Genomic DNA, 23656 nt, shown 5'->3' on the forward strand with positions numbered 1-23656 from the left:
CGAACGGAAGGAGAAAGGAACTGGCTCGTGTCACTGGAGGGGTTCCGGGGACACGTTCACAAGATACAAGGACAAGCTGAAGGAACGGGGGCCCCTGAGACTGGAGCAGGGGACTCCTCACCCCATGACGCCTTCCGGCGGTCTCCATCCCTGCGGGTCTCAACCTGCATTGCCTCTGGCAGATGGGACTTCTTGTGGTGAAGGACACAGCGGCCTATGGTTCCAGCTTGCCAGCTCTGATGGAAAGAGGATTCTTTTTCCCAGCAAATGTCTATCCATCCCAGAGAAGGTCTCATTGGTCCAGCTTGGGTTACAAGACTACCCCTTGGACCAATCACTAATGCCAGTGACATAGGCTACTATGATTGGCCAGCCTGAATCTTGGAGCCGTCTTTATGACCAGGGGGCAGTGACCAGAGAATATAAAAATTTGCTAAACTGGATAAATAAATAAATAAAATTATATATCTATATCTGTATCTGTATACCAATCTACCTACCTACCTACCTCCCAGCCAACTCAGTCCCCTGGGTAGACTAGGACAGTAAGGGACTCAGCACCTTTATGTACAGGAAATTTATTTATATATATATATATTTATTTATTTTTGTCTGTGTTGGATCTTTGTTGCTGCATGCGGGTTTTCTCTAGTTGTGGCGAGTGGGGGCTACCCTTCATTGCAGCACGGGCTTCTCACTGCAGTGGCTTCTTTCATTGCAGAGCACGGGCTCTAGGCACACGGGCTTCAGTAGTTGTGGCATGCGGGCTCAGTAGTTGTGGCTTGCAGGCTCTAGAGCACAGGCTCAGTAGTTGTGGCACACGGGCCTAGTTGCTCTCCGGCATGTGGGATCTTCCCTGACCAGGGCTTGAACCCGTGTCCCCTGCATTGGTAGGCGGATTCTTAACCACTCCACTCCAGGGAAGTCCCTAGGAAATTTATAATAGAGACAAGCAATACTTAGTGATTTAAAATGATCTCCAACCTTGGAGTCAGCAACAGATTCTTCGGTATGACAGCAAAAGCATGAACAGCAAAAGAAAAATAGGTAGATTGGATTTGTCACAATTACAAACTTGTGTGCATCAAAGGACATTATCAAGAAAGTGAAACAACAAGCTACAGAAAAGATTTGCAAATCATGTATCTGATAAGGGTTTCATATACAGAATATATAAATAATTCCTACAACTCAACAACGAAAAGACAAACAACCTAATTAAAAAGTGGATGAAGGACTTGAATAGACATTTCTCTAAAGAAGATGTACAGATGGCCAATAAACACCTGAAAATATGAGAAACCACTTGATACCCACTAGGATGACTATAATAATAATTTTTTAAAGTAAAATGACAGCATTGACAAGGATGTAGAGAAATTGGAATCCTGATACATTGCTGGTGGGAATGTAAAATGGTACAGCTGCTGTGGAAAACAGTGTGGCGGTTCCTGGATGACATCACTTGTATGTGGAATCTAAAATATAACGCAGACGAATGTACACGCAAAACAGAAACAGACTCACAGGTAGGGAAAACAAACTAGTGGCTACCAAGGGTGAGGAGGGGCAAATTAGGGGTATGGGATTAAGAGGTACAAACTACTGTGTATAAAATAGATTAAAAAAACAATAGTATATTATATACTCACGGGGAATTACAGCCATTACCTTGCAATAACTTTTTTTTTTTTTTTTTTTTTTTTTGCGGTACGCGGGCCTCTCACTGCTGTGGCCTCTCCCGTTGCGGAGCACAGGCTCCGGATGTGCAGGCTCAGAGGCCATGGCTCACGGACCCAGCCGCTCCGCGGCATGTGGGATCTTCCCGGAATGGGGCACAAACCCGCGTCCCCTGAATCGGCAGGCAGACTCTCAACCACTGCGCCACCAGGGAAGCCCTCTTGCAATACCTTTTAATGGAGTATAATCCGTAAAACTACTGAATCACTATGCTGTATACCTGAAACTAATGTAATATTGTGAATCAACTATAATTCAATAAAAAATTCATGTAAATAAATAAATGGCCGTTAAGTATGAAAAAAAAACAAAACAGTTTGGCAGTCCCTCAAAAAGTTAAACATAGAATTACCATATGACCTGGCAATTCCGCTCCTAGGTATATGAAAAAAAAATTAAGCCAGGAGCTCAAATAGCGGCTTGTACATCAATGTTCATTGCAGCATTATTCACAACAGCCAAAGGGTGGAAATCAACTGATGCATGGATAAACAAAATGTGGTACATACATAAAAAGAAATATTATTCTTAAAAAATAAAAGTTCTGATACATCATGGCTGAATATTGAAATCATTATGCAAAGTGAAATAAACCAGACACAAAAGGACGAACATTGTATGCTTCCACTTGTATGAAATATCTGGAGTAGGCAAATTCATAAAGACAAAAAGTAGATCAGAATGACCAGGGGCTGGGGTTGGGGGCGGAGAGCAGGGACTTATTGCTTAATAGGTTCAGAGTTTCTGTTTGGGGTGATGAAAAAAAATTGGAAATAGACAGAGGTGATGGTTGCACAACATTGCAAATTTAATTAATGCCACTGAGTTAAACAGCCAATTTTATGCTGTATGTATTTTACCACAGTACACAAATTTTTTTTTACGTGATCTGTGAGGGTCATATTAAAGAATCTGGTCCTGTTACAGGTTCAAAACCCCCAAGGAATGTCCCTGGAGGAAGCCTCTCGGATTACTTGCATTTCTTCTCTCCAGGGAGTGTATTTTATTGGTCCAACTACCTCCATCCCACAGTGAGTCAGAGAAAGAAATCCAAACATAAACACACACCCAGGCCTTTGCTTTGCTCATGCTGTTTGAGCTGACAGTTTGAGCTGAAGTTTACCTAGAAGGGATGAAAAGAAAAAGACCTCTTGGCCAAATTCTGTTGAGGAGCTGATCTCAGGGGAACCGCCCCCCCCCCTCCAGCCTACCCCACCAGACTGGTCTGGCTTAGCTTGATGCCTTCTTGGCCGATCCCAGGCAGCTTCTCTGGTAGCCCCTCCATCAGAAAGTAGGCTCCCAGGCACTCCTTCATATTTCAGATTTTGGTATAGGGCTTCCATTGCAGCATTCCTTATTTAAAAAGCAAACAAAAGCCCAAATGTCCAATAATGAAAGGTTGAATAAACAAATCATGGTACAATTGTGTAACAGATACTCTGCAGCCACAAAAATGATGTTGGAGGACCAATAGTAATAACCATTGTACAATGATGCCCAGTTAACATACCAAGCCCTGTACAGGCATTATCATATTTAATCCACCCAACCACACTGTGATAAAAATACTATGAATCTCCCCATTTACAGATGGGTAGACTGAGGTGGAGAGAGCTTATATAACTCATTCAAGGTCACGCAGCTAGTCTGGCAGACCCGGAAGGTAACAGACTCTGCCTGTTTGGTTCCAAATCTGGCACTCCTGCTACCTGCTCTGTGTTCTTTAGAAATGCAGCCACTGAGCTGGAAAGATGCTTACAATATATTTAGTGGACGAATAAAATTTAAAGCATTATATATTTCTGAAGGAAATTCAGTAATGTATTTACATGCATAGACTAAAACATGCAAGGGTATTAACCTAGTTTAACATTAGCTATGCCTTGGAGGTGGAATCAGGGGGGACTTTTCTTTTTCCCTTTATGCTTATACATATCGTCTAATTGTTCTATCTCTCTGTTGTCTCATACAGTAGTGACTAGCCACATGTGGTTATTTAAATGTTAACTAATTAAAATTAAATATATTTAAGGATGTGCTTCCTTGTTGCCCTAGTTGCATTTCAAAGGCTCAGGAGCCACATGTGACAAATGGCTTTGGTATTGGATGTGCAGACAGAGTGTTTCCATCACTGAGGAACATTCTAGGTGACTGCAATGATCTGTAATGATCATGAATTTCTTAAATAATTGAAACTCTTTGTCAATACATCTCGAGGGAGCAGAAGAGAAGAAAAGGCTCTTTAAAACTAGGTATTCTCGGGCTTCCCTGGTGGCGCAGTGGTTGAGAGTCCGCCTGCCGATGCAGGGGACACGGGTTCGTGCCCCGGTCCGGGAGGATCCCACATGCCGCAGAGCGGCTGGGCCCGTGAGCCATGGCCGCTGAGCCTGCGCGTCCGGAACCTGTGTTCCGCAACGGGAGAGACGGCAGCAGTGAGAGGCCCACGTACCGCAAAAAAGAAAACAAAAAAAAAAAACCTAGGTATCTCTAGATGTAGAGAACAAACTAGTGGTTACCAGTGGGGAGAGGGAAGTGGGGAGGCGCAATATAGGGGGAGGGGATTAAGAGGTATAAGCTATTAGGCATAAAATAAGCTACAAGGATATATTGTACAACACAGGGAATATAGTCAATATTTTATAATAACTATAAATGGAGTATGACCTTTAAAAAGTGTGAATGATTGTATTGTACAACTGTAACTTATATAACAGTATACATCAACTATACTTCAATGAAAATAAATTAAGAAATTTCAAAAAAACTAGGTGTGCCCCACACAGGCCCAAAGGTGGGGATGGAAGAGAGACCAGAAGCTCCTTTCCCACGTGCAGAAAGGAAATCGGGAAGAAGTTACAGAACTGTCAGTGGGCAGATGCAGGGGCCGGCGGGTGGGCAGTCAGCTTCCCTTGCTGGCTTCTTTCATGGTCCAGGATGGCTGCTGCCCTATGCAGCATCTCATCCCAAGGCCATAGCCTCCAGAGGCTGAGTGAGGCTGGTGCTTCCTGCATGTCTGGTTTTAAGAGCGACAGAATGTTTCCCAGGAGCCCTTGCAGAGCCTCCCTTTATGCTTCACTATCCAGAATTACATCAAAATCCTGCACCTGAAGCAACCACTGGCTTGATTTAAAAACAGTGTGGGGTCACCCATTGGGATCAGATACAACTCAGTTCTCGACTTAAACAACAGCACTAGGATTGGAACCTTGGTTTGCAAAATGGCTGCAGAAGCTCCGGGTATCACATCCTTACTGCTATGCTGTGGAAGAGAGGGCTGTTAGCCTCAGCAAACATCTCTGCGTGTTTAATTGACTCTACTCAAGTGATTCTCTCATTGAGTCATTGGGCGATCCTGAACTGATTAAGAAGTCTCAGGGTACCCCCAAGGCAATGAGCTAAGAATGGGGGGAGAAGTGCCCCCAGACAATTACTGCACTTTTTGCTAGAAGCAGAGAAGAACAGACATGGGGCAACCAGTGGTAGATTTCCACTGCGAGCTGGCAACCCAACAGTAAGATCAGGCAAGGCAAAGTCTTGAAGGCTACCTCCTTCCCTTTCCTGAGAGTGGGGTCCCCCTTGGACGTGGCAAGATGTGTCCAAATACAGGGAGCAGTGAGGGTGGAGAGGGAGTGAGAAGAGAAAGGGCTCCTAAAATTAAAGCAAAGTAAACTCTCTTTCAAAGTCACCTGAGCAAAGAAAGAAGAAAAGAACGTCTCTTTGAGCTGCCCCTCAGTGAAAGGGCCGATGTCTTTGCATGTTTCTCTAACCTTTTCTTTAACCAGGAAATCACAATAATTTTCTGCAAAGATACTCTTTGGGTGACCTTCTCTGGGAACAAATTTGAGTGGTACCATATGCAAGCTGCATTCGTTTTTGCCTTAATAAATTATGCAGCCTAAAAAGAGATATCTCTGTATACTTCTATATCTCCTTCTATCTCATTGCTCAGCCTCTGTTTCTCTGTGTTTATTAATTTATCTTCCACCCGTTCACTTACCCATCCATCCATCCATCCATCTTTCCATCCAAATGTTCCATCTGTCTGTTTATTACACCTTTGTGGATTTTCATCTAATTTGAGGTTCTTTGGGGGATGGTTTACTCTCTTTTCACTTTGCTTTATCCCCAAGCAGACACTGATCTATACCACGACTCTTCACAGTGAGAGTTGAGACCACACTATGAATCATTTATTCTTATTTATTCTTAGAAAGTTTTGCTGCTTGATATGCTGAGCAATTCCCTCTTAATCCTTAAGCAGATTCCAGTAAGGATAAATGTGGCTTTTCAAGGCTTTGGGGATTGAGTTTGTATTTCCTCTGAATGCAGCATCATGCTGACACCCGCTCCGAGGTAGAAGTTGGAACTGCGCCATTTAATCTGGGACTGAAGTAAGGTGTACCCTGCAATCAACATGTACAATTAATGTGGAGTTGCCTCCCCCTGCCCTACCTCCAAGAAGTTCTTGCTAAATTGAAGTCCGTGTTATAATTTACAGCCTCTTAGAATCAAGGAAATACAGCATGAATTATGAATGTTTAAAAATATGTTAAATCACAATTTATGGGACATGTTTTATCTTAATTTAAAATATTCCTTTTTAGGGAAACAGATACATTAAAGCCAGCACCTCTGCAGTAACTTCCCTGCAAAGATGGGCGAAGCGACAAGAGAAGGGTTGGTTGAACTCTTGCTACCTGCCAGCCTCAGGACCAGGAGCCTCACAGAGCCTGCATGGCCCAATTTACAGATAAGGGGTCTGAGGCTCAGAGAGGGGTCGAGTGCAGGCAGGACAGGGGCCCAGCCAGGGTCCTCACCCCTGTGTCGTTTGAGTACAGCAGGGCTCTTTACTGCGGTACTGCGGACACTGGGGCTGGGCAGCTCTCTGTGGTGGGGGTCCTGTGCATCATGGGATGTTTAGCAGCATCCTTGGCCTCCACCCATTAGATGCAAGTTGTAACAAGCATAATGTCTCTGGATACTGCCAAATGGTCCCTGTGGGGAGGAGGGGCAAAATCGCCCTGGCTGAGAACCCTGGGTCTACACAAATCACAGCACACGATGGCTGAGGCCGCTCCGGGGTCTAGAGCCCATCACCTCAGAATTGTTTCCTGGCCCTGCTCTGGGTACCACTGATGCCCTTCCTGGACAAGCATGCAGGGTTGGAGCGTGGGAGGTTTCCCCGCCGGGAAAAACTCAGCGATATCCCTTTGCCTCAACCCAGCATCCAGCTCAGTGCTTTAGAGAACAAGTACTCTAATCAGCTTTTAAAAGATGAACTGAGGGCTTCCCTGGTGGCACAGTGGTTGAGAGTCCGCCTGCCGATGCAGGGGACACGGGTTCAAACCCTGGTCCGGGAAGATCCCACATGCCGCGGAGCGGCTGGGCCCGTGAGCCATGGCCGCTGAGCCTGCGCGTCCGGAGCCTGTGCTCCGCAACGGGAGAGGCCACAACAGTGAGAGGTCCACGTACCGCAAAAAAAAAAAAAAAAAGATGAACTGAGAATCAACCTTCTCTAACTGGACACCCAAAGAATTATAAAGCAAAGGAAGGAAGCAGGATATTGTAGTGTAGGCCGTAATGGTAATGATCTATGAGTTTCCGGGGCCGTAGCAAAATACCACAAACTGAGTGGCTTAAATAACAGAAATTTAAGGTCTCACATTTCTGGAGGCTGCAAGTCCAAGGTCAAGGTGCTGGCAGAGCCACTCTCCCTCTGAAGGGAGGCATCTCTTCCAGGTCTGCCCCGCCCCCATCCCCGCCCCCAGCTTCTGGTGGTTCCTGGGTCTGTAGCAGAACCACTCCAGTCTTCACACGGTGTTCTCCCCGTGTCCAAAGGTCCCTTATACAAGGACAGCAGCCGTATTGGATAAGGGACCCACCCTACTCAGTATGACCTCATCTTCATTTACCTAATTACATCTGCAGGGACCTATTTCCAAATAAGGTCACGTTCTGAGGCTCTGGGGGTCAGGACTTCAAATATGAATTTGGGGAGGGACACGATTCAACCCCTAACAAATGACAACTGCCGAAGGGCCTTAGCCTGTGACTAGACCAGGTACCCAGTGTTTTGGTCCTACAGCCTCTCATTCCCCCCACAAACCCCTCTATGTTCGTAACCATTATTTCCCATTACCTGGGGTTTACCAAGCTGAGTAAACCGAGGCTCAGAGAAGAGGAATTATTTGTTCGGAGGTTGTAAGTTACTTACGGGCAAGGAAAGTCTGTACCCCCAGGGCCTCAGTTTCCCCATCTGTAAAAGGGAGAAGATAATGGTCTGCACTGTGTAGGGCTGCTATGGGAATTGAACAAGCGAAGATTTGTCATGCCCTCAGGGACGTGTCTGAGCTGTAGTAATCGCTTGTGTACGGCCCAGAGCACGAGGTCGATCTGAGAAGGCCAAAGCCACGCCGAGGCCAAGGCGGCAAGCGGGCAGCCACAGACCCTATGGGACCAGCCAGTGCGTTTGGTTTGGCCCCTAGTGGCGTCCTGAGATTTAACTGTTGGAAGGCTTCACACAAGAATGTAAATTCCTGGTCTTGTTTGAAGAACCGGGCAGTCGGGCATCTTTCCAAGGCCTCTGGTCCGCTGGCTGCGTGTGAGTGCGTGACCCCTATTGGGCCTTAACCTGTCGCGGGATTTGTGTAGCTCCTTCCCCTGATTCTTTGAAAACATCGGTGGCCTCTAGAGCCCCACCCCTCAGAGGACTCTGGGAAATAGTCACTGGGTTCAGAAGGGCCACCCCTTTCCGTCCCCCACTCTGGGAGGTCAACGAGGGAGCCCAGACCAGCCAGGCCCCATGGCTCTCCTCGCCCAGGTAAATCCCACATCCTGGGGGGTTCAGGAGGGCACTTCTAACAACTCCAAGCTTTTGCTTCTTTTTCTTTTAAGTTTTCCCAGGCTCTCTTGGCTCTCAGCTCACATGAGCTCGATTTTATCTCATTGTGACAGCAAAATGTGCAAAGGAATTTGGAGAATTGAAACCAAATGTGCAATGAGAGTGCTACATGGGGCGGGCCCCAGCTCCCTTCATGCAGGCGGAGGATCTGCTCTGAGTTCTGTGGATGGCAACCCCAGCGGGGCGGTGCTCACAGGTCTGTCTGGGTGAGCCCCTTGGTACTGATGGCAGATTTGAGAACTGGAATCTAAGCCTCCTAGAGCCGCAGGGATGTTTTGAGACATCGCTGCAACCTCGGCACGTTTGAAAGGGTGACACTGAGCCCCAGACGATGAGACACATCCCACGTCACCCAACATGGCAGAGGAAGCAACTCTGTATGACTTGATCAGCTTCCTAGATACCTTTTTCCTGTTTTATATTCAGAGGAATTTCTTTGGATCCATTTTTTCTCTGGGGTTAGACAGATCTGTGTTAAAGCTCCAGCTCTGCTGAAGAAAATCCTGGGAAGATTATTTTAACCATCCTGCATGTTGGTTTCTCCATCTGTAAGTTGGGAGGAGTCATGCCACCCTAAGAAGGTTGTTCATGCTTCCATTCATGCCTTCAGATGGGATGAATTTGGCTGCAAGCAATGGAGGACCCAAGGGCCTGCCGAACCGAGCGCTGGATGTAGAGCAGAAAGGACAGCAAGTCTGCCCGCAGGAACTTGTCATCTTTCAGCAAATATCTGTTGAGCATCTACTACATCCCGGGCATTGTGCTAGGCCCTGAGGATACGGATGCTGTTCTACAGTCATGCAATCAAGGAAAACGTGTCAAGCGCCTTTGGGGTCAGAGCATGAGGTGGCCGCGATGGAAGCCAGGAGGCCAGATAGGAGGGGAAGCAGAGTCGAGGAGGGGGGCACTTGGGCTAAGCCAAAGGTTCTCAACCAGGGGCAGCCCTTTCCCCAGCCAGATATTTGGCAATGTCTGGAGACATTTTTGGTTGTCACAATTGCGGGCGGGGGAGCATTGCTACTGCATCTAGTGAGTAGAGGCCAGAGGTGCTTCTAAACATCCTCCAGTGCCCAGGACAGCCCGCACCGCAGAGAATGAACCTGCCCAAGTGTCACTAGTGCTGGAGGTGAGAAATCTGACCTAGGGGAGTAGCAGTGGGGATGGAGAGAAGGGGCAGATGTGAGAGAGAATTACTGTTTGAAATAAATGAGACCTGGGCTGTGGGCCCCTCTCTGGGTTTGCCCCTGAGCCATGTCGTGCTTGCTTGGCTCGCTTGCTTCTTCTTTGCCTCCACTCTCCTTTCTTGCTGGAAAATACTAACAGTAGGAACTCCAGGAGCAAAGCCCCCAAGACACTCCCGTCTGGGCTCCCACTGCATCGGTAGCCGGCTCCTGGCGTGATTTGGAGACAGGGGAGCAAATAGCATCTTTAACAATGAAACTCAGGTCTTGTTTTTCAGGTTTAGAAAAATGGAGCCGGGTGGGCAGTTGAGCGCCTGTTAAATAACCTGCTGATCTGTCCGTTCACATGAAAAGGTGCTGTGTCTGTCTTGAGATGAATGTGTATACCTTCGCTGAGGGAAAGTGGTGGGGAGGGAAGCCCTGAAACTATATTCCTGGGAGAGACTGAAACTTTCTTGTTAATTCCCCAAAAGATGTGAACCCAAACAACCACTAAATACCCAACCCAGAGCTAAAAACTCGGTAAGTGGCTTTCAGGAAAATAAAAATAAACGGGAAAACCCCAAAGAGGAAATACGCCCATTCAGGGGAGCGTTTTGGCAGATGGGATCTTGGTCTGGCATCAGAGAGCAAAGCCTTGGCCCCTGCCCTGCAATACTTGAGACATCAACATTTGACAAATAACTCCATTCATTAATTCATCGTTTATCTGGTGACACAATGTCCTGGGCCGCAGGCAGAAGGCTGGTGCTACAGAGCAGGAGTGATCACTCCGTATCCTCATGGAGTGTAAATTTATCCACCTTGGTCTTCATAACTCGACAACCTGGGCTCCATTCGCCCACCTGGAGCCACGCCCTTGCCCCACCTTCACTCGCAGATGCCAAGAGCTGACATTATTTTCTAATAGAAGACAGGAAGTTGGTGTCATCCCACCACCCGGGAAATATTCAGAGAACAAGCTTTCAGTTGCCATGACAACTTTAGTGTCAGAGCTCTGTCTATAGACTTTAGAAGTGTGCGTGTGTGTGTGCGTGTTTGTGTGTGTGTGTGTGTGAATTTGGGGTGGGGAAACGAATACTCTTGTCTTCAGGCAAACATTGAGACATTGAGAGGGGACATGAGCTAAGTCTATTGGATCTTGAATGGTGTCAAAGGCTGAATGTGAACCTGTTTCCCAAATCCTGAAGTACTAATCCCAGGGGGCTTGGTTTGAAGATAAATAAATAACTATCAAGTAGCAATCTCACAAAAGCCAGCATTTAAGAGAAGCTTGAAATAAAAGTTAATACTCCCAGTCAGGGGAAGCAGCCGCATGGCAGAAAGAAGGCGGGCGTGGGAGATGCAGATGGAAGTTTAGGTCCCTGACTCTCCTTTTATTATCAACTTGGCTTTGGGCAAGTGACTGAGGTTCTCCAAATCTCAGTTCCTCTGTTTGTAAAATGGGGGTAATTAGGATGCCTCCTGCCTAAGGTAATAGGGGTGGAGCCAGGTGCGTGGCAAGGAACGGCATGTGCAAAGGCCCTGCGGGGACTTGAGAAGAGTTCTCCTGGTGCACTGCAGGGAAGCCAGAGAGCCAGGTGAGCGAGGGAGGTGGTGTGAGACAGGCTGGAGGGGGTGGCAGGAGCTGGACCACGAAAGGCCACGTGGGGCACAGTGGCGGAGGACGTTGGAGAGTTAGTATGCCTCCTAAGAACACAGATCTCAAAGTAGGGAGCCAGCACCAGCACCTTGGAACTTATTAGACATACAAATTCTCGGACCCCACCCCAGACCTCCTGAATAGGACATTCTAGGAGCGGGATCCAGCAACCAGTGTCTTCACAAGCCCTCCAGTGCCTCAATTTGATGCATACTCAGAGTTTGCAAACCATTGTTAAGAGCAACAGGAGGCGGTTAACGTGTTTTAGGCCAGGCAGTGAGAGGGTCCATTTCCGCTGGGGAAGTCTCTGGTCTGTCTTGCTGAATTTTGCTGGGTGTGTGTTACCTTTGCTCAAAGAACGAGAACGATATCTAGGTAGGTTTGTAGATAAAATAACTACAGGACAGGACGTTTAGTTCAATTGGAATTTCAGATAAACAACACATACTTTTTTAGGATAGTATATCCCATAATACGTGCCGTGTTTTATCTGGCAACACAACTACAAGCACCGAATTCGGACCCAGGCTGGTTGAGCCATGACTTGTTTCCTGGGACGCTTTTGGAAGGTGGGAGCCGTCTTTGAGATGTGCCCATTGATGCAATTACTCAGGGCACCATCACTTCCAGGGGGATGGTCTCAGCTTCTATGAAGTGACTCATACTGAACTGATTAGTTTCAGAAAAAGAAATAATAAAAATGACTGAGTGGTTATTTATTACTGGGCTGTGTTTCAGACTGCTCCCATGTTGCAATCACTTGACTTACAGCTTTTTTGCTGGGTGAGGAGCCGTGTTCCACCCCGTTCGCCTGCCGAGCCCTTCTCACCTGCCAGGGACACCTGCGAAGTTGTTGACGCTGTGCCATTCACAGAGAAGCTGGCGTGGTTTCAAGGGGCTCTGGCCCTCCTTGCAGACCCACCCTGGACCGTGGGCCCGTGCAGTCCTTCACTGGGATTTGGTTTTCCACCCATCAGCCAGGCTAAATACACGGCATACCCCTTGCCTCAGAACCTCAGAGTTTTCCTGGTAAATGTTTACCTGGTGGCTGTCCATTCAACTCAGGGCTCCACTCTCATGGGCAGGATTTATAAAGCTTTGGAAGAAGATAGACTGACATCCGAATGTGGGCTCCCCCCACTTGCTGGCTGGGGCTGGCACAGATTCCTTTATCCCTCTGAGCATGTTTCCCATTCTGTAAAATGGAAATTATGGGAAGAACAGACCCTCATCACAAGGTCACTGTGAGATCTGAATAAGGAATGCCCGTCACACGCATCTCAGTACAGGAACACATGGAGGAACCTGGCAGTGGGCGTCCTCCTTCTTGGGGCGGGTCACAACCAAGCACCTGGATGAAGGATGCTGGGGTGAAACAATCCAGATGGGAAACAGGCTTTAAGAAAATGCTGGTAAAATGCTAGGACACTTGGAGAACGGTTGCAGCTTGCTCTGGTTTCAGACAACAGGAAGGAGACGTGGGAAAAGGGAAATATCTTTAGTAAGAAACAAATGAAGTCTTGTTTCTGTGCTTTTGAAGATCTAAGTAAATGAATCTCCTCTTTTAGTTGGCTTTTTTGTTTGTTTGTTTATTTTATTTATTGATTTTTGACTGTGTTGGGTCTTCGTTGCTGCGTGGGCTTTCTCTAGCTGTGGTGAGCGTGGGCTACTCTTCGTTGCAGTGCGCGGGCTTCTCATTGCAGCGGCTTCTCTTGTTGCGGAGCACGGGCTCTAGGCCCGCGGGCTTCAGTAGTTGTGGCTCGCAGCCTCTAGAGCTCAGGCTCAGTAGTTGTGGCGCACAGGCTTAGTTGCTCTGCGGCATGTGGGATCTTCCCGGACCAGGACTTGAACCCATGTGCCCTGCACTGGCAGGTGGATTCTTAACCACTGCGCCACCAGGGAAGCCCTGGCGTTTTGTTTTATGTGTTTTGTGTTTTAATGTCTCTCGGGAGTTTGGGATTATGAATCTGCTGATGGTGTCAGAATCAATCTCATGGGTGCCTGCCGTTTTCAGCTGCTAATTTCTTCCCCCTCTGAAGTTGTATTGCTTTAATGTTACTTTATTCTATGACATCAAATAACCCCCTCCCCTGTGCATTATGGAATATACATTTGCTTCTTTCCCCGGAAAAAATAAATTAATCCTTCCATACTCCTTTATAAGAGGAGTATGTCCATGTTGGAAATTAGGGGCAATAAAGAGAGAAAGGAAAAAACACTCAGATTCCAGCCACTCACAGAAATACTCATTCTTTTAAAATAACATTTTTGTTCCTGATTATTATCTGAAGTTAAAGTTATTAAAGTAGAAATTTGGAAAATAAAGATATAAAAAAGAAAATAAAAATTCCACTACCCAGAGATAATTACCATTAATATTTCAGCATATTTTCTTCTATTCTCTAACACACCACACACTCCACATTTGAGATGTAATTATATAAACTTTCATTACTTACAGTTTAGAGTGCAGTTTTTAATCATTTAATTTCAAGCCATGAGAATTTTCCCCTGTCGTTTTGTCCTCCTGGAAAACAATTACTTCTGTGGTTGCACAACAGGCCATGCCTTCCTGTGGTTTTGCCATAATCGAACCATCCCCCGTTGCTGGGCATTTAGGTTGTTTCTAGCTTTGCTCCATCACATGCTGCTCCCTGGGTGTATTTGCCCACGCATCTGTGCCCACATTTCTGATAGTGTCCTAAGGACAGATTTTTCAGACTCTGAGTCTTCAGAGAACACATCTATTTTAAATTTAAAATTAATTAAATGTGAATCTTCCTCTAATTTTATGTTGATGCTCGTAGAGCCAGTGGGAATTCCCAGGCTGGAGCAGAGCAGGGGATGAAGGAGGAGAACAGGGTTAGGAATCCCTCTCGAAACCTGGTGATTTATCTACCTGGGGGAAGGAGAAAAGAAACGCTGGCTCCACCTGAAACATCTGTGCATATTTCACAGCTGCCAACACAAACTTTGGTGTAACGAAACCACAGAGCTCCCCACCGGTGCCTGACACGAAAACAAGACGGTGCGAGCTCGCCAGAGAGGTCGTGGGGCCGGCGGACTCCATTCCCAGAAAAAACACGACTTGTTCGCCGTTACAACACGTCCACCTGGAGTGTCCTTACCACGCTCGGTCTGTCCCAGCCTCCACCCCTTCTGACTGAGCCATAAACTCGCCCAACCCGCAGAGCCCGTGGCAGCTGTCCCGGGATTCAACCGGTTGCAATTTGGAATGCGTTGAACGCTGATTTTTATCTCCCATGAATAATGCCAGCTTTCCTGGGATGAAAGGGAATCGCAGGGGTGAGACTGCCTACTGGGAACGTGCTGCGCTCATGCCCCGGCACGCAGCGCCCTGCCCTTGCTGCCCAAGACCCCCAGCTCAGGGCACCGGGGCCTCCCAAAAGGTGCCTTAAACATCAGACACTGTTCCCAAGCCTGACACCGCCTTCATTGCTGCCCCTGAGAAAGACAGTAGGATTAGCACATACTTCAAACTCCAGGTCCTACTGTGTGACCTTGGATGAGCCACCTAACCTCTCTGATTATTAATACTACCTCCCTTAGAAGGTTGACGTGAGGATGAAGGAGGTTACGGCATATAAAGCACTCACAACAGGCCTCCCGTGGTGGAACGATTTTGCCATGAGCCTGTGAGCTCCATGGGACAGACACTTGGTCTTGTCTGCTGTGACATCCCAGGTGCTCAGGACAAGGCCGGGTACAAGGTGGCGCTCCCAGACTAGGTGCTGAAGGCATGCACGCTACTCACTGGAACCCCGAGTCTGAGCGGAGTGGCCAGCAAACCCTGATACATATCTTTTGCATCCAGGAATGCATGCGGCTTCACCTTGGGTATGGGTATCTGGATCAAAACACCGGCAGCAAAGACACTTGAGTCCATCTCTTGAGCCAAGCCCAGCGCTGGACACCAAGAATCTAACCTCTGTTCTCTAGGGCAGCTCTTCCCCTTGCTGGCAACAAGCACAGACAGAAAATGATAATATTTAGACAGTGCACTGGGGTCAACTGCACAGGTTTGCGGGGGTCTGCATGGAACTTGGTGAAAAAATGCATTACATTTAAAGTACTCTATAATTATAATAAGGAGGACAAAATACAAAGGATTATGGGGATATATCTAATACTGAGTTTTGTTTAAAATTTCCAAATAAAACCTTATCACCTTTTAAAAAAAAACTTGGACTTGCTTCGATTAACATACCTAGTTTATGTCAGAGCTTATGATTGTCGTGACGACACGATTCCTGAGGAGGGGTTTTGCTGGAGACGTCTTCGAGTTTTCATTGTTACTATCTATAAGAAATTTTGAATAAATAAGGAATAAAATCTTAAAACTTTTAGAACAACATTCATAAAAGGAAGGAAAAACAAGTGAAATGACATTTTTTAAAAATCCAAAGGTCTTTAAAAATGACACGTGCATTATTGCAATATCTTATGTCGGGATGAAAGAAGTTCACACCTGATCAAACCTCCACATCCTGCATTTCAAAATAATGTTGAGGCTCCAGTTTTCAGAATTCGCACTTTCCTGCAGTGGCTTGGATGGCGCTAAAAGTGCACATCAGTCGCAAATAAACAGAAGTTGCAATTCCAGACAGCCTATAGCTGGCCCACCTGGAGACACAGCCCAGCAGCTGAACCTCAGGCTGTACACCACGCAGTATTCTACTTATTTAATATGTAAATAAAAATACAGCATGTCAGATGAAAGTGTTGTGTTAGAAACAAAGCGTGATGAAGTAAGGAGTGCTGGGGTTGGGTGGCTATTTGGTTGTTCCATTTTCGGGGTGGGCGTCTACTGGCATCCAGTGGGTAGAGCCTGGGATGCTGCTAAATGCCCTACAATGCACAGGACGGCTCCCACCACAGAGAATCAACCACCCCAAATATCAGAGATGTGCAAGTTGAGGACTCTGCTCCAGGGCTTTAGAAGTCATTACGATGACCTTGGCGGTCAGCCTGAGCCAGAACTCCATTGCAGGGATTCCCGCGAGCGACCTGATCCAACTTAGGTTTCAACAGCGCCCCCTGGCTTCTGTGTTGGGAACAGAAGGCACAGGGGCCAGGATGGGAGCAGGGAGAACCGGCAGGTGCTGGCCGACAGCCCGGGTGAAAGGATGGTGGCCTGGGACAGGTGACAGTGGATCGGAGTCCCTCCCTAGCTGTGGTCTCATCTTCTCACCCAATAATTCCACACCTGAGCTATCAGCCTAAAGAAATAAGCATTACAAAAAAAAGATGAAAAGGGATGGGGGAGGTTCAGAAGAGGACCAGATGAAAATGCCAGAATCATGATTTCCTGGCGGTCCAGTGGTTAGGATTCCGCGCTTTCACTGCCCAGGGCCTGGGTTCGATCCCTGGTGGGGGAACTAAGATCCCACAAGCCTGGAGGGGCAGCCAAAAAAAAAAAAGAAGAAAAAAAGAAAAAGAAAAAAATTGGGAGCAAAATCCACATCCAACAGCAGCGGCCAGGAAGGAAGCGAAGGGGCAGCCTGTTGGCTGCTGTGTCCCCCGTGCCTGGAAAGGGGCCCCATCATGGCCAGTCGCGGGGACTGAGTGATCAGAGAAGGACAGTGTACCCAGTGCCTCCACAGGCTACCAGCAGGCGCTCGGAGGAGCTCGGGGGACAGACCTGTGAGTGTAGACAGAAGAACATGCAGGGCAGGGAAGACAGGGCTGGTGGAAGGATTTGCATTCAGGTGGTAGAACATCTAGACAGTACGTACTTAAAACAGAAGAGAGGACAGCCAAGCCCACCCTGCCTACCGGGGCACGTGGGGATGCAGAGAGCAGCTGAAGTTTCCAGGAGATCAGGCCAGCCTCTGGGGAGAGCGAGGGGTGACAGAGCCTGAATCCAGGTGGGGAGGGGTCTGGGCAGGGGCTCAGCACCAGGCATCGCCCCCTCGAGGCCCAGCCCCTGGAGTTCCAGGGAGTCTCCTCCGCCCCTCTTCCCACCTCCCCTCCACCCACCCGCCCCATACCACATGCCCTTTTCCAAACATTGGGGTGTAATTACAGTCAGCAGCATTGTTATGGGGCTCAGGGAGAGTGAGTGGGTACAGGGCTCACAATCTGGCCTGCCTCCGAGCGGGGCGGGAGGTGTTTCCAATAAACCGGGGTGTTTTTAATGAGTCCTTTACAACTGCTAAATGATTAAACCAAAGATTGACAAGAGTGACTGGTAGAACTGAACCTTGGCAACAAGTGAGAGGATCAGGGTCCCACCCTGCCGTACCCTCGGGCGTTCCTGTAAATTATGACAGCAAAGTACAAGCGAGAGCTGGCGGGGTGCAGACTTGTGCAGTTTAATTGATAAACTAACAAGCACCTGTATAGTTCATAGTGACTGGGAGACCTTGTTTTCTTTTTCTTCAGGTCTGATGGAGATCCACATTGAGAATAACCTCTATCTAACGCCTGCAGTAGGAGGTTGCGCTGGTGTATGGGACCAGGCCTGCCCGGCGGGGGTTGACCAAGCAGATAACATGCAGGACGCCCAGGTAAATGCGAACTTCAGATACATAGCAAATACTTCTTTTAGTGTAAGTATGTCCCAGATATTGCATGGGACACACACTAAAAAATTATTCATTGTTTATCTGAAATTCAACTTTAACCGAGTCTCCTGAATTTCATCTGGCAAAATCCCATTCCCAGGACAAGACTTACTTGAAAAAAATTAACCGGCGGGGAATGATCCCCAAAGCGACCTTCTCCTAGTGACCTGCCAGGGTGCGAAGCGTTCTGGGAGCCTGTGACAGGCAAACTGTCCCACAGTGGTTTAGAGGGAAGCTTTGGAGTCCGGATTCAAATCCTGACTGAGCAGGTGTGTAATCTTAGGCAAGTTATTTAACCTCTGTGAACCTCAGTTTCTCCCCGTGTAAAATGGGCATCATACTAGGAGCTATTTTATAAAGGTGTTTTGAAAATGCTGTGATGTAATTCATCTGAAGCACTTAGCACAGCCCTTTGGGGCACTTAGTAAGCCCCCAAACACACGTAAATGAGTATCCTTTTGTCCGTTAAATTTAATTCCTTATGGAATCCGTATCTGAATCCTCTGATGGTCTTTCTGTTAAAGGGACAAGGTCAGAAGGCCTGTGCTGGAAGAGGCAGTGGCTCAACCCTAAAAGGTTGGGGCCTTTGGCTGTCAAAGTCAAAGAGGGCCGACTCAAACGGTCTATGGGATTCTAAAAGGACAAACCCATCACACACTCTTTTGGAGGACTGTACGGGGATCATCTGGCAGAGACACCTCTTCTGAGCTGGAGACCCAGGTAAAAGGTAACCCCGGGGCTTCCCTGGTGGTGCAGTGGTTGAGAGTCCGCCTGCCGATGCAGGGGACACAGGTTCGTGCCCCGGTCCGGGAAGATCCCACATGCCGCAGAGCGGCTGGGTCCGTGAGCCATGGCCACTGAGCCTGCGCGTCCGGAGCCTGTGCTCCGCAACGGGAGAGGCCACAGCAGTGAGAGTCCCGCGTACCGCAAAAAAAAAAAGTAACCCCGACAGACCCCCTGGTGCCTAGTCCCACCTCGGGGGGGTGGGGGTGTGTGGGTGGGACAGATGGACCCAGGACCCTGATTCCATCCCACAACTGCTCAGGTCACTTGATTTTTGAATCCCCCTCAACACTGAGCACTGGGCCAGGTTCAAAGTAGAATCAGAACTTTGCCCTCCAGGAGCTGATATTGTGGAAGGAAAGATAAGCATGAATTCAAATAATAGGAAATCAGGGCAGAGAGGGACTTTTTTTTTTTTAATTCACTGAGCAGCTGTCCCTTGCCAGATGCCATTTGCAGATGCCATGTCATTTAACGCAGTCCTCAGCCCTTAGAGTTTGTGTGTGGAGGAAACCAAGGCCCAAGAGGGGAAGGAAGTTGCTCCAAACAACACAACTGGCAAGTAAGGAGCTAGGATTCCAACCCAGACTTGACACAACTCAACGGATCAAGGCAAAATTTGGTCTCAGAGAAACAGAGGTGTTGAGAGGACGGGCACCTCGGGAGCCCGAAGGGGAAATTCTAATAATTTCCAGAAGAGAAGGAAGAGCTGAACCATCTAATACAGTTGCCACGAGGCATAAACGGCTGTTTAAATTTAAACTAATAATTAAATACAAGTTCAAGTTCCGTTCCTCGGGCACACGAGCCACATTTCAGAGCTCAAAAACCACATGTGGCCAGTGGCTACCATACTGGATGGAGCAGATGTAGAGCATCTTCATCGTCACTGAAAACTCTGGTGGATGTAGTGCTGTCACTCTAGCGACTAAGGAAAGTTTCCTGACTCTGGAACTACATTTTCCAAGACCTTAAAGAAAAGTATATTTCATTTGGGCTCCCAGTGAAAAAGTCAACTGTATATAAATATTCGGGTTGATTAAATCTAAAGACAAAACCTAAATTCTGAATTCCTGTGAGGAAGGTTCCAGAGCCTTAAGGAAAAATTCAGGGTAAGGTATGCATGTATGCTAAAAAGAGCACTGGAGTCCTAAAGCTCCCATCCTAAAAGTTCTGGAACGCTAAGAAAAAAAGCTAGAGCCCTTAAAAAAGTATATGTCAATTCTTGCCTTTTTTTTTTTTTAACAACTTAGTGGATTGTCTGATGAGATGATCATGTTAAGTTGTATTTGGAGACTATAGAACCCGAGGATTAGCTAGTTCTTGGGCACAGGTTTCTAAACTGACTTTTGGATGGCCAAATCCAAACTGCAAAGCTGGAGACCCTATGAACAGCTGAAGGTGTACTGCAGACAATTCCACGAGGAAGGGAAATGAAGGTAAAAACATATATCGTTAGAATTACATTTGGTTGCCTATCACAGAGAACTCAAATAAGTGACTTAAATCAAGTAGGCCTATTTCCTTCTCATTTAAAAGATGTCTAGAGGAGAATAGGCCAGGACCAGCAAGTGACACCCCGTCACTGTGAATCCAGCTCCTTCTGTTTTACTACTTTTCATTCTTAGCATGAGACTTCCAGCCTCAAGTCTTCTCACAGTCTAAGATGGCTGCTGGAGCTCCAGCCATCACGACTTATTTTAGACAGGAGAAAGGAGCAAGGGGGTTGCCATGAGAAAAAATGGCACACTTCTCAGCTAAGCCAGCCTGCCTTTAAGAAGCTTACCGAGCTACTTAAAGGAAGCTCATGCACTGACTTTCCCTTACATCTCATGGGCCCTTTCTAGCTGCAAGGGGTCTAGAAATAAAGTCATTTAGCGGGGCACATCACCACTCAGAATAAAAGCAGGGTTCTCTGAGGAAGGAAGGAGAAATGCAGGAAGGAAAGAAGGAAGGATGGGAGGAAGGAAGGAGGGAAGGATGGTATTGGCTAGGCACCCAGCAATCCCAGTTACATATGGTGCAGGGTGTAGCTACTTTGCCCTCAAACACCAAAGAGCAGATTATGAAATTCAGTCTGCTCACTGGTAGGGAAGGGCAGGGGTCTCAAATGCCAGTGCCTACAGAGGCCAGGTATAACACTAGGTAGCAGTGAGGACTGTGGCAAACTGGAGGATCCATGCTCGTCTCCAGGAGGCACCTCCCACCCACCTCTGCTTGATTGTTGTTGGAACCAGGCCTATTGGCCCCAGGCTTTTACTTTTGTTTGTTTTTTTTTTTTTAAGAGCATTAAGAAATCTAGATTGTATTAAAAAGGGAGAAATAAAGCTATTTGTAGCAACATGGATGGACCTAGAGATTGCCATACCTAGAGAAGTAAGTCAGAGAAAGAGAAATATCGTATAATACCGCTTGTTTGCGGAATCTAAAAAGAAATCATACAAAGAAACTTATTTACGAAACAGAAACAGTCTCACAGACTTAGAGAATGAATTTACGGTTACCAGGGGGGAAGGGTGGGGGGAGGGATAGTTAGGGAGTTTGGGATTGACATGTACACACATGCTATCTTTAAAACGGATAACCAACAAGGACCTACTACATAGCACAGGGAACTCTGCTCAATATTATGTAACAACCTAAATGGGAAAAGAATTTGAAAAAGAATAGATACATGTATGTGTGTAACTGAATCACTCTGCTGTACACCTGAAACCAACACAACATTGTTCGTCAACTATACTCCAATATAAGATAAAAAGTTAAAGAAAACTAAAAAAAAATCTAGATTGTAGAGTGTGATGTCTCAAATTTTAAATGCTGAGTTTACAGCTATTTTTAAAAATTTAAACAATGTGAGTGGCAACTAAAATTGGCATGTTTTGACTCATGGGAGGCTATGAGTTTTTATCTTCTCATTATAGAGAGAAAAATATAATAACCCCACCACGTGGAATTATCTAACGAAATTTATCAGTCGTTAAAGGTAAAAGGAGGCAGGGTTAACTAAACACAGTCAAAACCACCAAGGCTGGGAGGTGTTTGTGACTTTGGGTGCTTGTGGTGGTAGCCGAGTGAGGGACCCGGGGCTGCCAGGGAGACCGGATGGCCAAAGCACATGGATTATGAGCGAGGTGCCCCGAGCCTCTCACTCAGCCCTTCTTATATGTTGCAAGCTCCAGAGTTGCAAAGTGTCCCAACCTCCCAGATGTGCTGGGGCCAGGTCACGTGGAGGGGGGTGAGGGGTCACCCCCCATCATTTCTTGTGAGCCTCAGGGGAAGGCAAAACCCAATCCCTTCCTTCAGCCTCTGCCTTTTCCTAGTTTCCGGGTGGATTCCTTGTGGGATGAGACAGCTCTCAAACTCCGGTCCGGGATCTCAGGGCCCACATTACACATAGAAGTTGAAGGTCAGCGGGGCTGCACTTGAAGGAAAATTCCAGGGAAGGGGCTTCTCTGGCCGTTCACAGCTGAGCCCAAGACGTCAGGCAGTGCACCGGTGTCCCAGCTTGCGATCTCATCTCTAGATAAATGCCGGTCACAAACGTAACCATTCTGTTGTGCGCACACAGAGCGTTCAGGATAAATACTCTGCTTGGTTCTGGAGGCACTGACTGAGCTCCCAAGAAGGGATTATAGACTGATCCCCACCCAGGGCCACTAACTGTCCTGGTTTTCCTGGGACTGAGGGTGTTCCCAGGGTCCTGGACTTCCCACTTTGAACTTGGATGAGTTGGTCACCCTATTGGCACCATGACTTGCCACAAGGAGCCTCACTTCCCATGACAGGGATGGGACAAGGAAACTCGTAACTGACTGCAAAATGGGTCAGAGAGGGCGGGAAGGCTTCTCGGGAAGACTGAAAAACAGCCCTGAATCCTAAGGAAGGGCTTAGAGTCATCCCAACCCACGGAAAATCACAAGCAGCAGAGGGGCTCCGTATGGAAAACGAAGTCCATAACAGCATGCGGGATGCTCCTGCCAGAGTTTGTAAAATAAAGGTTATCTTTGTTCAAGACCCAGAGAGGTAAGAGGCAGTCTCCACTGTACCGAATTTTCCCATTGTTCTTGGTACAAGGTGCAAGGCACCACAGATCGTATGATCCCGTGTTTGCTTCAAAACGAACCCAACTAGAGATGCGTGTTGGCAAGTTTGCATGAGCACAGAGGGCGTGAAGGACCACACTCACAGCTGTTAACAGAAGGCCCTCTGGGGGTGGAGTCGGGATGTGCACGAGGCAGGCCTTGGATTTAGACTGTCCTGTGTTGCTTCAGTTCACCAATTTCTGAGACCTAACACCTGCCAGCCTTTAGAACAGAACTCTCATTTCTTACAATTTAAACTGCTTTGTACTAAAAGCTAAGTTGCCATTTGCAAGAATGAATGTTGAACCGTCAGAGAAAGCAAGTTGCAGCCCAGAACGTGGAATATATTGCATTTAAAATAGACCTACAGGCGTCAAATATTTGCACAAGTGTTAAAAAAGGTCTGGGAAGATTCACAAGATTTGAACGTAAGTTTATACCTGGGAGAGGCAAAGGTAATGTATCAACTTGTACTTCTAAGCCTACCCTCTTCTACTTGGGTTAACTTTCTTTCCCCAAAGAGCGTGCACTTTGGTTTTTTCCTTGTTAGATGGCATCCACCGAGTTTCCAGCTAACAGAGCAGGTGGGCTTCCTTTGAAGCAAAATCTAATGTGTGAAAACCTCAGCATTCTTGGACCTATAACAACGAGAGGGTTCCTTCCCACAGGCCATCTCCCTGGTGCCAAATAGGACTCATTTTATACACCTTTCCAAGAACAAATCCCCGGTGTAATTA

The 23656-nt window shown here is 47.1% G+C and overlaps 1 long non-coding RNA gene across 1 annotated transcript; it reads right to left on the bottom strand.

Moving 5' to 3' along the window:
• Nucleotides 1-595: 595 nt before the first annotated feature.
• Nucleotides 596-15398, bottom strand: LOC149747518 (uncharacterized). Its single transcript, XR_016387950.1, has 2 exons — nt 13924-15398; nt 596-928 (listed from the first exon to the last, which is right to left on the bottom strand). It is a non-coding gene; the product is annotated as an uncharacterized LOC149747518 (long non-coding RNA).
• Between the last annotated feature and the right edge of the window lie 8258 nt (nt 15399-23656).

Source organism: Delphinapterus leucas, chromosome 15 (assembly GCF_059928025.1).
Source record: "Delphinapterus leucas isolate spDelLeu-1000000601 "Yukka" chromosome 15, BTC_Dleu_Yukka2, whole genome shotgun sequence".
In the NCBI taxonomy this organism is placed as follows: Eukaryota; Metazoa; Chordata; class Mammalia; order Artiodactyla; family Monodontidae; genus Delphinapterus; species Delphinapterus leucas.